General features: G+C 39.1%; 1 long non-coding RNA gene across 2 annotated transcripts in view; it reads right to left on the reverse strand.

The window, feature by feature from the left end:
• Positions 1-1,113: 1,113 nt before the first annotated feature.
• Positions 1,114-14,062, reverse strand: part of LOC114044278 — a 31,331-nt gene continuing 18,382 nt past the window's right edge. For both annotated transcript variants that reach the window (XR_003569205.1, XR_003569206.1), the window contains 2 exons: positions 7,734-7,927; positions 1,114-1,620 (listed from right to left, as the gene is read on the reverse strand). This is a non-coding gene — a long non-coding RNA (uncharacterized LOC114044278). The remainder of the gene's footprint in view (positions 1,621-7,733; positions 7,928-14,062) is intronic.

Raw genomic sequence — 14,062 nt, forward strand, 5'->3', positions numbered from 1 at the left:
TTAGATGAGACAAAGTTCTTTCTTTCAAAGAGCTTACATTCCACAGGGGAAGAAATAAGTAATTATGAAATACATTTAAAGTGTATCAATCTACTCTCTGTTGGTCTGTAATTACTATCTGGAACTACTTCTCCAACTCCCACTGAAATTGGTGTTCTAGGTTTCTAAAGCTTGGTTGACTAGAAATTTCTAGTACTGTTACTCATGAGTCCCCATGTAATATGCTCCCCAATATCAACCAACCAGTTGACATCCATTAGCTTTTATAAAAAAACATATTTACTGAGAAGGTATAGCATGGGCAATTGTCATAAAACATCCCCCAAATCTAGGGGTGTGCTTTTTTCTTGAACATATAAGGTCTTTGGGGGAAGTGGGCTCAAACATGAAGAGCACATAAGGCCAATGTGTGAATTCACAATTAGTGAGAATAAAAAGGCTAAAAGGATTAAAAATCTAGTAGATTCTTTAGGGCATCTGGATTCAAAGAAAATGGAGGAGGAATGAAGGACTATGGGTGTGGAACATTTACTATATAGTTGGAATTGGTTGAAATATATTGGTTAATTTTGCTGAACTGCTTTTTTCCTTTTCTTTTCATTTTTTCTTCTTAACTCTTCCCTTCCTTTTATTCCCCTTCAATCCCTCTCTCCTTTTCATCCATTCTTCCTTCTTTCTTTCTTTCCTCCCTTCCTTCCTCCCTTTCTTCCATTATGAGGATGACTTGCTGGGTGGGTGGGTGTAAGGGAACCAATGAGTGTGACATAAAAATGGGAAGACTTAAGGAAATAAATTTTTTGAAATACAACTACATGTAAAAGTATAAAATAAAGGAATCATATCAAATAAATCAGTAAGAATTTATGATATGACTGTTATGTACCAGATATCATGCTAAGGTAGAGATATAAAGAAAGACAAAAACACAAAAAGAGTCCCTGCCTTAAAGGAGACTACATTCTAATGAAAAAACCAAAATGCAAATGAAATACAGATACATACAGAGAAGAAAGGTACAATACAATACAATACAATACGATGCAATGCAATATGATATAATACAATACAAGGCAACGCAATACAATGACATGCAATGCAACTCTCAATGCAACACAAAACAATACAATACACTACAGCACAATACAAATACAAATACAAAATAAAATAGAGGAGGAAGTTGGAAAACAAAGACTTTGGCCCGAGAGCTTACACAACTTCTCTTCTTTCTGGATACTTGAAGTAACACATCAGAACCCACCTTTTAGCAGAGGCTTTTCCTTCCCTCAGTCTACCCCACCCCAAGATGCTACAATCTTCTCCTTTAAGGTCATCTTGAATCTACTTTTTATATCTCTTGCATATACATGGGTTTGCACATGTGATGTCTCCCATTACACCGTGAGCTCCTTGAAGGCAGGGACTTTTTTTTTGGTTTTTATTTTTTTTATTTTTATTTTTTACCTTTTTAAAATAGCTCCAGAACTCAGGACAGTGGCTAACATATAGGAAGCTTAAGAAATTCTTGTTGATTGATTGACTAATTGAAGGTAGCTTTGAGCCAGAAGAATACATGTAAATCCAGGATGACCTGCTAGTAATTTTGACTTCAAAAGCAGATTCCTAGGAGAAAAGAAAAATCCAGAACTCATGAAGCAATAAACATAACCTCTTCTTTGGCAAGACTTTGCACTACCTAGTTGAATTGCTCATGCAACTATGTTGTCAGGTTACTTGGGGCTAGGGAATATGAGGAAGAGTATTAGTAATGTTGACCTTATTAGGGATTAGTGTGACCCATCACCAACAGCTCAGAAAGTCTCCCTGTCTAGCTTTTAGCAGAGAAGCCAATGGGATCCATCTAATTTGGGTGACTAGTAAACTGTAATCTGCAGGGCATCTTGGGAGGATTTTGCTTCTTTTTCTATTGAATCTGTGCAGAAATTAGTGGCATTTTCCTTTTCTGGGAACTATGCTCTCTTTTTTCCTTTTACAATGTATTAGGCCTTCTCTTTTCCAGATAGTTTGTTATAAATTGCATAACAAAACAATCAGGCCAGGAAACTGATCCATTAAAAAAAATAACAACACACACATACAAACACACACACACACACACACACACACTATTGCATGCACACACACACACACAAGGCTGCTCTACTTCATCTTTGTGACACAGGCCCAAATGCAATTCTTGGGCACAGCATGGCACTGAAATGAAAGATCATGGCACAGCTATCAATTTGTCCTCCTGTTGGGTTCTGGACACAGCCATAACTGGGAAGGTTTTGCCAGGTTCATCAGGGAAGGAAACTTCTTCTCCAAATGAACCAACCACCTGTATTAGACTGAGGAGGTGAGACTGTTTCTTGGCCACTTGTAAGTAAAAATCAAGGAGTCAGCTTGAATTTATTTGCCTTTGTCTTTTCTGTGTAATGGAATTTCATTGTCCCTAAGTGATTGTGCAACCCAACTTTATCACCTGGAACCATCTTTAATTCAGCAGCACTGACCATCAGTCAGGAGCTACCACCAGGGCTGGAGTAAATAAACCAGGGAGGGCATTTGCTCCTGAAACACAGTTGATGGATATTCTGGAATTTTTGCTTTGAATAAGTTTCAGGAGATGAGAATTTAGTATATAGTTCTTTGTGCTTTTCTAAAAGATACTAATAGCGCAGTGGACAGAGCACCAGCCCTGAAGTCAGGAGGTCCTGAGTTCAAATACGGCCTTAGACCAAACACTTGACACTTAACTAGCTGTGTGACCCTGGCCAAGTCACTTAACCCCAATTGCCTAAAAAAAAAATAAAAGGTACTAATAAAAAAGGCCTAGCCATAATGAATACAAGGATCCATGGGTTCCAGTTTCCAGGAAGCAGGGAAGAGGAGACTTGGGGGGGAGCTACAGATCTCATCATGCAAGAATGATTGGGGCCACTATAGATTTCATCTCAACCTGATAGGATGCTGACTTGAATGAAGTTCCTGGATGTTTTTGCTTTTCTTTGTAATTCCAGTGCTTAGCATAGTGCCCAGCAAATAATAAGCACTTAACAAATACTTTTTAACTTGGCTGAAGGTTAAATTTCAATCTTTCACAAATGTATGATTTAATCAACTCCTTTCACCAACACTGATATGATTTAGATGGTCTTCAAGAGTTACTGGTACTAAAAAAGACATCCCCCTATGGCCAATTTAGTTGATCAATTTCCTTGAATTTAGTGAAGTTGGTACTTGGACCACATACATATATTCCATCAACAGAACCATATCAAAAGTTTTTTTTTTTTGTGGTCAGGAAACCATCATTTTAAAAAATATTTTGGGGGGGGGCGGAGCCAAGACGGCAGAGTGAAAGCAGTGACTTCATTGAACTCTCCCCCAAACCCCACCAAATATCTGTAAAAAATGGCTCTAAACAAATTCTAAAGCAGCAGAACCCACAGAAAGACAGAGCAAAACAAATTTCCAGCCCAAGACAACCTGGGTGATTGATCAGAAAGGTATATCGTGCTGGGCGGGGAGGGGAGCGCAGTTTGGTGTGGGCGTGCAGGCTGCAGTGACCCTGAATCTCAGGTAGCTGTGGCAGTTTCCAGACTTCTCAACCCACAAACTCCAAAGACAACTTGGAAGGTCAGTGGGAAAAGTCTGTGACTGCAGTGAGAGAAGGACCTAGGTCTCAGCCGCAAGTCCAGAGCATGGCCTGTGGGGCAGAGCTGCCTCCTGAGCTCTTGGCCCACAGACTGAGGGGGAATTGAGTGGCTGATCAGAGGGGGATTGCAGGGATCTCTTTACCAGTGCTGAGGCAGGAATCTCTTGCTTTACTGGTGCTTGGATCTGGATCACAGTTCTGAAGGGCAGTCCTGGGGCAAGGAGGAGCACCGACTTGGTGGAGCTTGTTGTGGTGGTGGAGAGGAAACACCTCGCCCCTTTTCATACCACCCTGGAAGAACTGAAAATTTACAGGTACCTAGAAGTACCTCGGAAAACAGCTGTACAAACCCCTGAAGCCTGGGACAGTACATTCTCCACATTGGAAGCAGACTCTTACCTTAACAAAGAGTTTAAAACTCAAGTAATTGGTTGGGACCATAAGTAAGCAGTGCAAAAAGAGTCAGACTATATTATCTTATTTTGGTGACAAAGAAGATCAAAACTACAACCAGAAGAAGACAACAAAGTCAAAGCTCCTACATCCAAAGTCTCCAAGAAAAATACAAATCAGTCCCAGGCCTTGGAAGAGCTCAAAAGGGATTTTGAGAAGCAAGTAAGAGAAGTAGAGGAAAAACTGGGAAGAGAAATGGGAGTGATGCAAGAAAATTATGAAAAACAAGTCAACAGCTTGCTAAAGGAGACACACAAAAAAATACTGAAGAAAATAACACCTTAAAAAATAGCCTAACCCAAATGGCAAAAGAGGTCCAAAAAGCCAATGAGGAGAAGAATGCCCTAAAAAGCAAAATTAGCCAAATGGAAAAGGAAGTCCAAAAGATTACTGAAGAAAATACTTCCTTAAAAATTAGAATAAAGCAATTGGAAGCTAGTGACTTTATGAGAAATCAAGACACTATAACACAAATCCAAAAGAATGAAAAATTAGAAAACAATGTGAAATATCTCATTGGAAAAACAACTGACCTGGAAAATCGATCCAGGAGACAGAACTTAAAAATTATTGGACTATCTGAAAGCCATGATCAAAAAAAGAGCCTGAACATCATCTTTCAAGAAATTATCAAGGAAAACTGTCCTGATATTCTAGAACCAGAGGGCAAAATAGAAATTGAAAGAATCCACCGATCTCCTCCTGAAACAGATCCCCAAAGGAAAACTCCTAGGAATATTGTAGCCAAATTCCAGAGTTCCCAGGTTAAGGAGAAAATATTGCAAGCAGCCAGAAAGAAACATTTCAAGTATTGTGGAAACACAATCAGAATAACCCAAGATTTAGTAACTTCTACATTAAGGGACCACAGGGCATGTAATATAATATTCCAGAGGGCAAAGGAACTAGGATTAGAACCAAGAATCACCTACCTGGCAAAACTGAGTATAATCCTTCAGGGGAAAAAATGGTCATTCAGTGAAATAGAGGACTTTCAAGCATTCTTGATGAAAAGACCAGAGCTGAATAGAAAATTTGACTTTCAAATACAAGACTCAAGTGGAACATGAAGAGGTAAATAGGAAAGAGAAAACATAAGAGACTTATTAAGGTTGAACTGTTTACATTCCTGCATGGAAAGATGATATTTGTAACTCATGAGACCTTTGTCAGTATTAGGGTAGTTGGAGGGAAAAATTATATGTATGTATATATATATATATATATAGATAGATATAGATATAGATGGATAGATAGATAGATAGAGAGCACAGGGTGAGTTGAAGATGAAGGTGTCATAGCTGGAGAATAAAATTAAGGGGTGAGAGAGGATTATACTAGGACAAGGAGAAAGGGAGAGATAGAATGGGGTAAATTATCTCACAAAAAAAAACAGAAAAGAAAAGACTCTTACAGTGCAGGGGAAATGGGGGAAGGTGAGAGGGATTGAGTGAATCTTATTCTCATAGGATTTGACTTAATGAGGGAGTAACATACACAGTCAATTAGGTATGGAAATCTGTCTTACCCTACGGGAAAATAGGGGGGGAAGGGGACAAGAGAGTAGGGGATGATAGAGAGGAGGGCAGATTGGGAAAGGGGGTAATCAGAAGCAAATACTTCTGAGGAGGTACAGAGTCAAAAGAAAGAATAGAATAAATGGGGGGGCAGGATAGGATTAAGGGAACTAGAGTTAGTTTTTCACAGCATGTCTACTATGGAAGTGTTTTGCATAACTGCACATGTATATGCTATATTGAGTTGCTTGCCTTTTCAATGAAGGTGGGTGGGGAGGGAGGAAGGAAGAAAATTTGGAACCCAAAGTTTTAAAAACAAATGTTTAAAAAAAATGTTTTCACATGCAACTGGGAAATAAGAAATATAGGAAATGGGGTACAGAAATCTATCCTGCCCTACAGGAAAAGAGAAGGGGAATGGGATAAGAGAAAGAGGGGAGAGATAGCAGGGAAAGCAGACTAGGGGAAGGGGTATTCAGAATGCATGCCATCTTGGGGTGGGGGGAGGGCTGAGATGGGGTGAAAATTTGGAACTCAAAATCTTGTGGATGTAAATGTTGAAAACTAAAAATAAATAAATTTATTAATAAAAAATAGTATTTTGATTTTTCCCCAAATTACATGATGTAAAAATAATTTTAACTTTTTTTTTAAGTTTTGATTTCTGAAATTCGCTCCTCTCTCCTTCCCTTCTCCTTTCCCTGTAAGAGTAAGCAGTCTGATATAGGTTATATTTGTGTGCAATCATGTAAAACTTTTCCATATTTTGTGCAAGAAGACTCAAACAAAAAGGAAAAGAAGGAAAGAAGAAATAAAATAAAGAAAACAAAGAAGGAAAGAAGGAAGGAAGGAAGGAAGGAAAGAAGGAAGGAAGGAAGGAAGGAAGGAAGGAAGGAAGGAAGGAAGGAAGGATGCTTTAGTCTGTATTCAGACAACATCAGTTCTTTCTCTGGAGGCGGATAGCATTTTTCATCATTAGTCCCCTGAGCTTGTCTTGGATCATTGTATTGCTGATAATAGCTAAGTCATTCACAATTCTTCATTGTCCGATATTGTTGTTACTATGTACAATATTCTCCTGGTTCTGCTCACTTCACTTTGTATCAGTTCATGCAACTCTTTCCAGGAATAAGCAAAGCTTTTTAGCTTGGAAGGACCAGTCAAGGTTTACTTTCCCTTGCCATAGATAATTTCTAAGTCAAAAAGAAGTTGAAAAGTTTGACATGCTACAGATTCCTATGGTCTTATGCATTTCTTTCTTTTTTTTTTGTGAGGCAATCGGGGTTAAGTGACTTGCCCAAGGTCACACAGTTAGTACATGTCAAATGTTTGGTCTAAGGCTGGATTTGAACTCAGGTCCTCCTGACTTCAGGGCTGGTGCTCTATCCACTGCCCCACCTAGCTGCCCCAGTCTTATGCATTTCTTTAGTAGTAAGGAATACTGGATCTGGAATGCAGAAGAGATGAATAAATATTGGAGAAGCATATATGAAAGACAGCAGGCTTCCACTAGCTACTCTGACTTAGATGACAGAACAACTAGAGAAGAAAATAAGGAGAAAAGAACAAGAAGGATTTTGATTTAGTAGTAATCAAGGAATCAAAGGTATCAAACTTAAAAATGAGATCATAGATTTAGAACTGGAAGGAACCTTAGAGGCCATCTGGTCCAATCATTTCATTTTCATAGGTGAGGAAATTGAGACCCCAAGAATTTTAGTGATTTACCCAAGCTAGGAAATGACAAAGGCAAGATTTGAACCCTGGTCTTCTGACCATAAAGCCACTGTTCTTGCCACTTTACAAAGATGATAGATTGAAACACACAAGTTGGGGGAAGGATATTCAACTTTCATCATGGAGTCATTGAACATCCAGCTTTAGGTGAGACTTATCAAAAAGGTCTGTTTTCTTCATGAAAACTTAAGTCAAACATAGTGTTTTTAACAGAGATATTCTGGCTCCAACTTGTGATTCTCTATCTTCATTTTGAGAGAACCTAACATTTCTCCAGGTATCTGAAGGAAATTTACCACTGCTAACCTCCCCCACCTCCAAAAAAAGAAACCAACCTACCACGAACTTCAAATAAAATAAACATTTACCACACAATGCTGGAGGGAAGAATGAAGTTGTGATATTGAACCAATCCTACTAGCATGTCATGGAGAGGAGATGGTGAGGCCCTTCTCCTGCTTCTCTTCATCTTTATCATTTTCCAATGAACTTAGTGTCCATCTGTGCAGAATAGCATACCCAATTTGTTCCATAGTCACATCCCCTTCCATCTTGAAGCAGACTGAAAAAATGAATAACTTTCTTTGAAATACATCAATTTTTACTAAGACTAGTTACATTGATCTAACAAAGTGATAGGTAAGGGACAGTTCTGGTTTGAGAGTAGTTGTATTTTGTTTTATTGTTGTTCTAGACAAGTGATTTCAGTATAAGGCCATCCTAGAGTTACAACTCCCTCCACCAATACAGATCAGTAACTCTTCTGAAACCTAGGTTCCTAGATAGTTGGAAGGAGTGGGGAGACCTTGTCCTATATACCTTGTCCAAGGTCATGTAGCTATTGTGTGTCAATGCCAAAACTTGAACCCAGGCCTTCTGGACTCCAAAAGAGCTTTCTATGCATTAAACCTCTTGAGGAAATTTGGCACAGACTAAATACAGAAGTGTGCAAGTCAAGAGAGTTGTGAATGTTACAATGGCTACTTTGTTAATTCAATGGATCTGTGATCTCCTGGGTGTGGGTAGTCTTGCCTTGAGAACAAGGACTAGATCTTACCTTACTATTTATAATCCCAGTGTATTATATGTAGTAAATGCTTAATAAATGCTCGATTTGTTTGTTCATTAATTCATTCATTCATGTAGATATCAACTCATCCATGCCTTGTTATTCTCCAGTCATCACACATTTGTCTTCTCATAAATCTCCCAGAGGTGTTTAACCAAGGGAAGCTGGGGCTGGGAGGTAGTAACCTTTCTCTAATTCCCTTGACAACATTTGGGTAGGAGTAGGCCGGCCATGTGAATGGTCCACCAACCGTGATTCCTTGGTCATACACAAAGGGCCTACCTCCTCAGATATATCTCTCACATCACATTTTTCTCACAACCACTCCTATGGAATTCTCAGAGATTTCTCACATTCCCTCCTCTCTTTTCATTCTTCTTTGGCTTGCTATAAACGATTGTTACACATTTATGGTGTCTTTTGGTCCTGGGAGTCCACTTGTGTTTAACATTCTGGCCTATTACCAAACCAAGTACATAAGCACATATGTACACACACACACACACACACACACACACACACACACACACACACACACTGATATTTTTGACTTTCATTCTTGTTCATTTCATTCAAATGAAATGTGGAAAAAGTCAGTCACAAAACCAAAGAAAACAACAGGCTTTGAGGAACCTTGAAAAAGTAGAAGAAAGTTCTGAAAAGCAGAAGGGAGCATGGGTATGTAATGTTCCAAGCTCTTCTAAAGCATACCTAGATTCAGTCCCCACTTGAAGACATCTTCTGCCTGGGAATACCTGATCTACCCAGGCAGTCCATATACATTTTAGAAAGCTATACCAATAACAACAACAATATCAAATATCAACAAAAGAATAAGAACAATTCACATTTATATAACATTTGAAGGTTTGGGAAGTGTCTTACATCCATTGTCTCATTTGAGCATCACAAAAACCCTAGAAGGAGGTGCTATTATTATTTCCATTTTATAGATGAGAAAACTGAGCCTCAGAAAATGGAAGTGACTTATCCAGGGTCACACCATTATTAAATATCTGATGGAGAATTGAATCTCAAGGTCCTCCTGCCTCTAAGTGGAATATTTTAGCCTCTGAGCTCCATCTCCAACTCAGATTAATAAAAAAAAAATCCCCTTAAATTGAAGTGAAATCTGGCCCTTCTTTGTTTCCAGTGCTGTCCTCTTGGGTTATGCAAGATAGTTTAATCTTTTTTATATGACAGCCCTCCAAATAGTAGAAGTCAGAAAGCATGTACTCCTCAAATCTTGTCTTCTCCAGGATAAATATGTCTGGTTCATGGAATGATAAATTTAGGGCTGGAAGGGACCTTAGGCACCATCTAGTTCAACTCTCTTTTCACTGATGAAACTGAAGTTCCAAGAAGTTAAATGACTTGCCCAAAGTCACAAAGGCATTGAGTGATGGGACCAAGGCCTGAATCAAGGTCCTCTTTCCCAGAATCCTGCACATTTTTCAGTGTGGTATGTTGTTGCTTCGACAGAGCTGCCTGGCATGATCTCTAGTCCTTTCACCATTTTGGGTGACCTCTGCTAGATGTTCTCCAAATGCTCATTGTTCTTCCTAAAATGTTGGGCTCCAAACTAGACACAATAGTCTAGATGGGGTCTGAGCAAAGGGCAATATAATGAGATTTTTAAAAAGATTAACCTATATTGGATTACTTGCTGTCTCAGAGAGGGGGGAGAGATAGAATTTGGAACTCAAAACTTGAAAAAAAATATAAAAAATTATTTTAACATGTAATTGAGGAAAACAAAATATTATTAAAAATTAATGATCACTAATACATGCAACAATGCATGCATTTATAAAGTGTGCTTTTATAATGTATGTATTTATATAGTACCATATTAATAAGAATGCCATTATGTAATTATTTATGAGGGACATAGTTTTCTCTTTATTATACCTAAATTAATGTGATATATTCTGTGTTATTTGAGGGTCTTATATTTTGAAGAAAAAACTCTTCATGGATTTTCTATTCCCTATCTAAGCCCTGAGCCTTACATTGACTTCATTGAGATCATAAATTTGAAAATACTTTGAAAAGTTCAAGGGCAGGTAAGGCACTATTATTATTGTTATTATTGCATTCAAATATTTACCAGGGCTATCATGGAAGCTCAACTGTAAAATGCAATTTTCTTGGTATCATTTGGCTAAACCCTCATTTTAAATCTTCTCAATTCATCTTTTGCAGTGTTTTAGAACTGTCCCTCCTTCTCTATATCTACTGCTAACAAAAGAGGCCATATCTCATAATCTCCTGCCTGCACTGCTATGCCTCTGGTCTCTCTTGAATCTTACCTATCCTAATCCACTTCTATTTGAATATTTTTTTTTTCTTAATCGGTTTTTCACCACATTACTCCATGGCTCAAATACTGATAGTTCCTTTTTATATATTGCTTCCTGTCTAAACTCATTTATTCTTGACTCTCAAAACCCTCCCAAATCTAACTACACTTCATCTATATACTGTTACATCTCCAGTACTCTCCACCATGAATCTTCCACTTCAATCAGGCCAATCATGTTTCAATCTCTCTCCTCTACCAGCCATATTACCTCCTCTGTTCTTTTGCTCATGCTGTTTCTCCACATCTAAAATCCTATCACCCATAACTCCATATTCATTCTTCAATGCTATGCTACTTTCTGCATTTAGCTTTCTCTGACAATTTCAGCCCATTAGCCTCTCCCTTCTCTACCTTTCTGTGTATTTACTGCATTCGTCCCATGATGTAGTGCTTTATCATATCCTGGTTGGTTCCTTTATGGGTTCAGATTCTGTATGTAAGAGGTAAAGGAAGGTCTCCAACCTATTGGGTGAATGCTGTAAATGAATGCCACTGGGGGGGGTGGAAATTAGAAAAAATTCACCTGGGATAAGAAGGTTGAGGTATGTTCTGATTGGCTACATTGGAAGGAGTAAAACAAAATTGAACCTGAAAACAAGACCACAAATACAATGTTCTTGCGTGTGATCCATGAGTTGAATTGGCTGTGTTTCTCTCACTGCATCTGTGTTGTAGGGGCAGCTAGGTGACCCAGTGGATAGAGTGCTGGTCCTGGAGTCGGGAAGACTCCTTCCTGACTCTGGCCTCAGACACTAGCTGTATGACGCTGGACAAGTCATTTAACCCTATTTACCTCAGTTTCCTCGTCTGTAAAATGAGCTGGAGAAGGAAATGGCAAACCACTCCAGTATCTCTGCCAAGAAAACCCTAAATGTGGCAATGAAAAGTCAGACATGACTGAAAATGACTGAACAACAACAATCTGTTCTGCATGAATTCACTGGTATAATTATCCATCTAATTGTGGAGAAAAAGATATTTTTAACAAATAGAAATGCTCTTACTTTTCACCTCCACCTCAGAATCCTTGCTTTCTTTCAAAGAACACCTCTTAAAGGAGCCCAAGCCCAACAAGTTCTTGCACTCCCTCTTGAAATGACTGCTTTATTTCATATGTAAGCTCCTTGAGGTCAGGGATGATTTTGCTTCAGTCTTTGTGTCCCTAGAACCCAATACAGTCCCTGGCACACAGTAGGTACTTAATAAATGCTTGTTGATGTGAACCTTTAGCTAGCTCCACTGATTAAGGATTGGGAAAAGGGGGAACAAGGTCAAGAATGATCTTTTTTCTTGCAAATCACACCAGGGCCATTCATAAAAATAACTAATATTTATATATTACTTACAACTGGCTAGGCACTATGCTAAGCAGTCTACAATTATTATCTCCTTTGATCCCCACAACAACCCTGTGAGGTAGGCACTATTATTATCATCCCCATTTTACAGATGAGGAAACTAAGGCAGACAGAGGTTCAGTGATTTGTCCAGAGTTGCACAGATCATAAGTGTGTGAGGCTGGATCTGAAATCAGACCTTCCTGCCTCCAGGCCCAGAGCTCTCTCCACTGAGCCACCTAGCTGCCTTCACCCCCTTCCTTTATCTTCTCTCCTCTGTAGCAATGATCAAAACCCTCCATCACATTTATTGAGTGCATATGATGGCACTTCACTCTATGCCAAGTGTTGTCAGATACAAAAGAAATAGAAAACAGTCCTTCATCTCCAGAAGTTTCTGCTCTAGTTGGGGACAACATTCTTAGTAAAGAATCAGAGAATATAACCAAGTGCTAATTTATGTTGAGTATTTTAAGGACCCAGCTTTACTGTCACACAGTTTGTTTTTTAATTGTTGAGCCCACATCAGTTTTGGCTGCAGTTTCTTTTAAAGGACATTAATTTGAATACATATGCGCACACATATACATATACACACACATATATGTATATATATATTATTCAGAAAGGAGAAGAAGCTGGAGCAGTTAGGTAAAATCTCATGGAAGAGGTTAGACTTGGGAGAAAGCGTTGGGTTTGAGTTAAATGACTGGGCATTCAGAATGGCGACAATGGCAAAGGTAAAGGTGAGGTGGAGGTGGGAATCAGCACGATGTGTGAAAACAGAAAGGATACAGGCTGAAATAGAGAGATACTGAGTTGGAGCAATACTGAAGGAAGGAAACATGTATTTATTAAATGTCTATTATGCCAGGAATTGCTAGGTGGTGCAGTGGAGAGAGCATTGGGCTTAGAATCAAGAAGACTCATCTTCATGAGTTCAAATATGGCCTCAGACACTTACTACTTGTGTGACCCTGGGCAACTCATTTAACCCTGTTTGCTTCCTCATAAAATGAGTTGGTATCTTTGCCAAGAAAACCTCAAATGAGGTCACAAAGAGTCTGAAATTGACTTAACAACAACAAAATGTGACAGGCATTGTGCTAAGCACCTTACAGGTACCTGCTATTATCATTCCTACTTTCCAATTGGGGAAACTGAGGCAGATGGAGGTTAAGTGACTTGCCCAGGGTCACATAACTAGTAAATGCCTGAGGATGAATTTGATTTGAAGTTGGTCTTCCTGATTCCAGACCCAGCATTCTTTCCACTATGCCACCTAGTGCAGGAGTGGGGAACCTGCAGTCTCAAGGCCACATGTGGCCCTGTAGGTCCTCAAGTGTGGCCCTTTGACTGAATCCAAACTTTACAGAACAAATCCACTTAATAAAAGGATTTGTTCTGTAAAACTTGGACTCAGTCAAAAGGCCACACTCAAGGACCTAGAAGGCCACATGTATCCTTGAGGCAGCAGGTTCCCCACCCCTGAGTCCTAGTCAGACATTGCATGGTTAGTTTGGGGACAGTGGATCAGAAGGTCTCTCCACAATTCCTCTCCACCAATTCTAAAATATCAAGTAGAGAAGAAAAGACGTGGTCAGGGGTTGAAGCTGGAAGAGGCTGTTTGGTCTCCTTTTAAAAACTCTCTCTTAAGCCCTGATTGACTTATTCATTTCACTACTGGAGACAAAGGCCAAAATAAAGTTAAAGAAATGGGCTTCTGAAACCCTTAGCTCAGTTCATAAAAAAGCATTTATGAAGTGCCTACTGTATACCAGACACTGTGCTAGGTGCTGGGGATTCAAAGAAAGGAAAAAGACAGTTCCTGCTCCCAAAGTGCTTACAGTCTAATGGATGAGGCTAGGAAGAAAATGGGGAAGCCCAGAAGTGACACAAAGTGCCTGGATTGCAGAAAGAACGCTG

Source organism: Vombatus ursinus, unplaced genomic scaffold (assembly GCF_900497805.2).
Source record: "Vombatus ursinus unplaced genomic scaffold, bare-nosed wombat genome assembly UNPS02014773.1, whole genome shotgun sequence".
NCBI lineage: Eukaryota > Metazoa > Chordata > Mammalia > Diprotodontia > Vombatidae > Vombatus > Vombatus ursinus.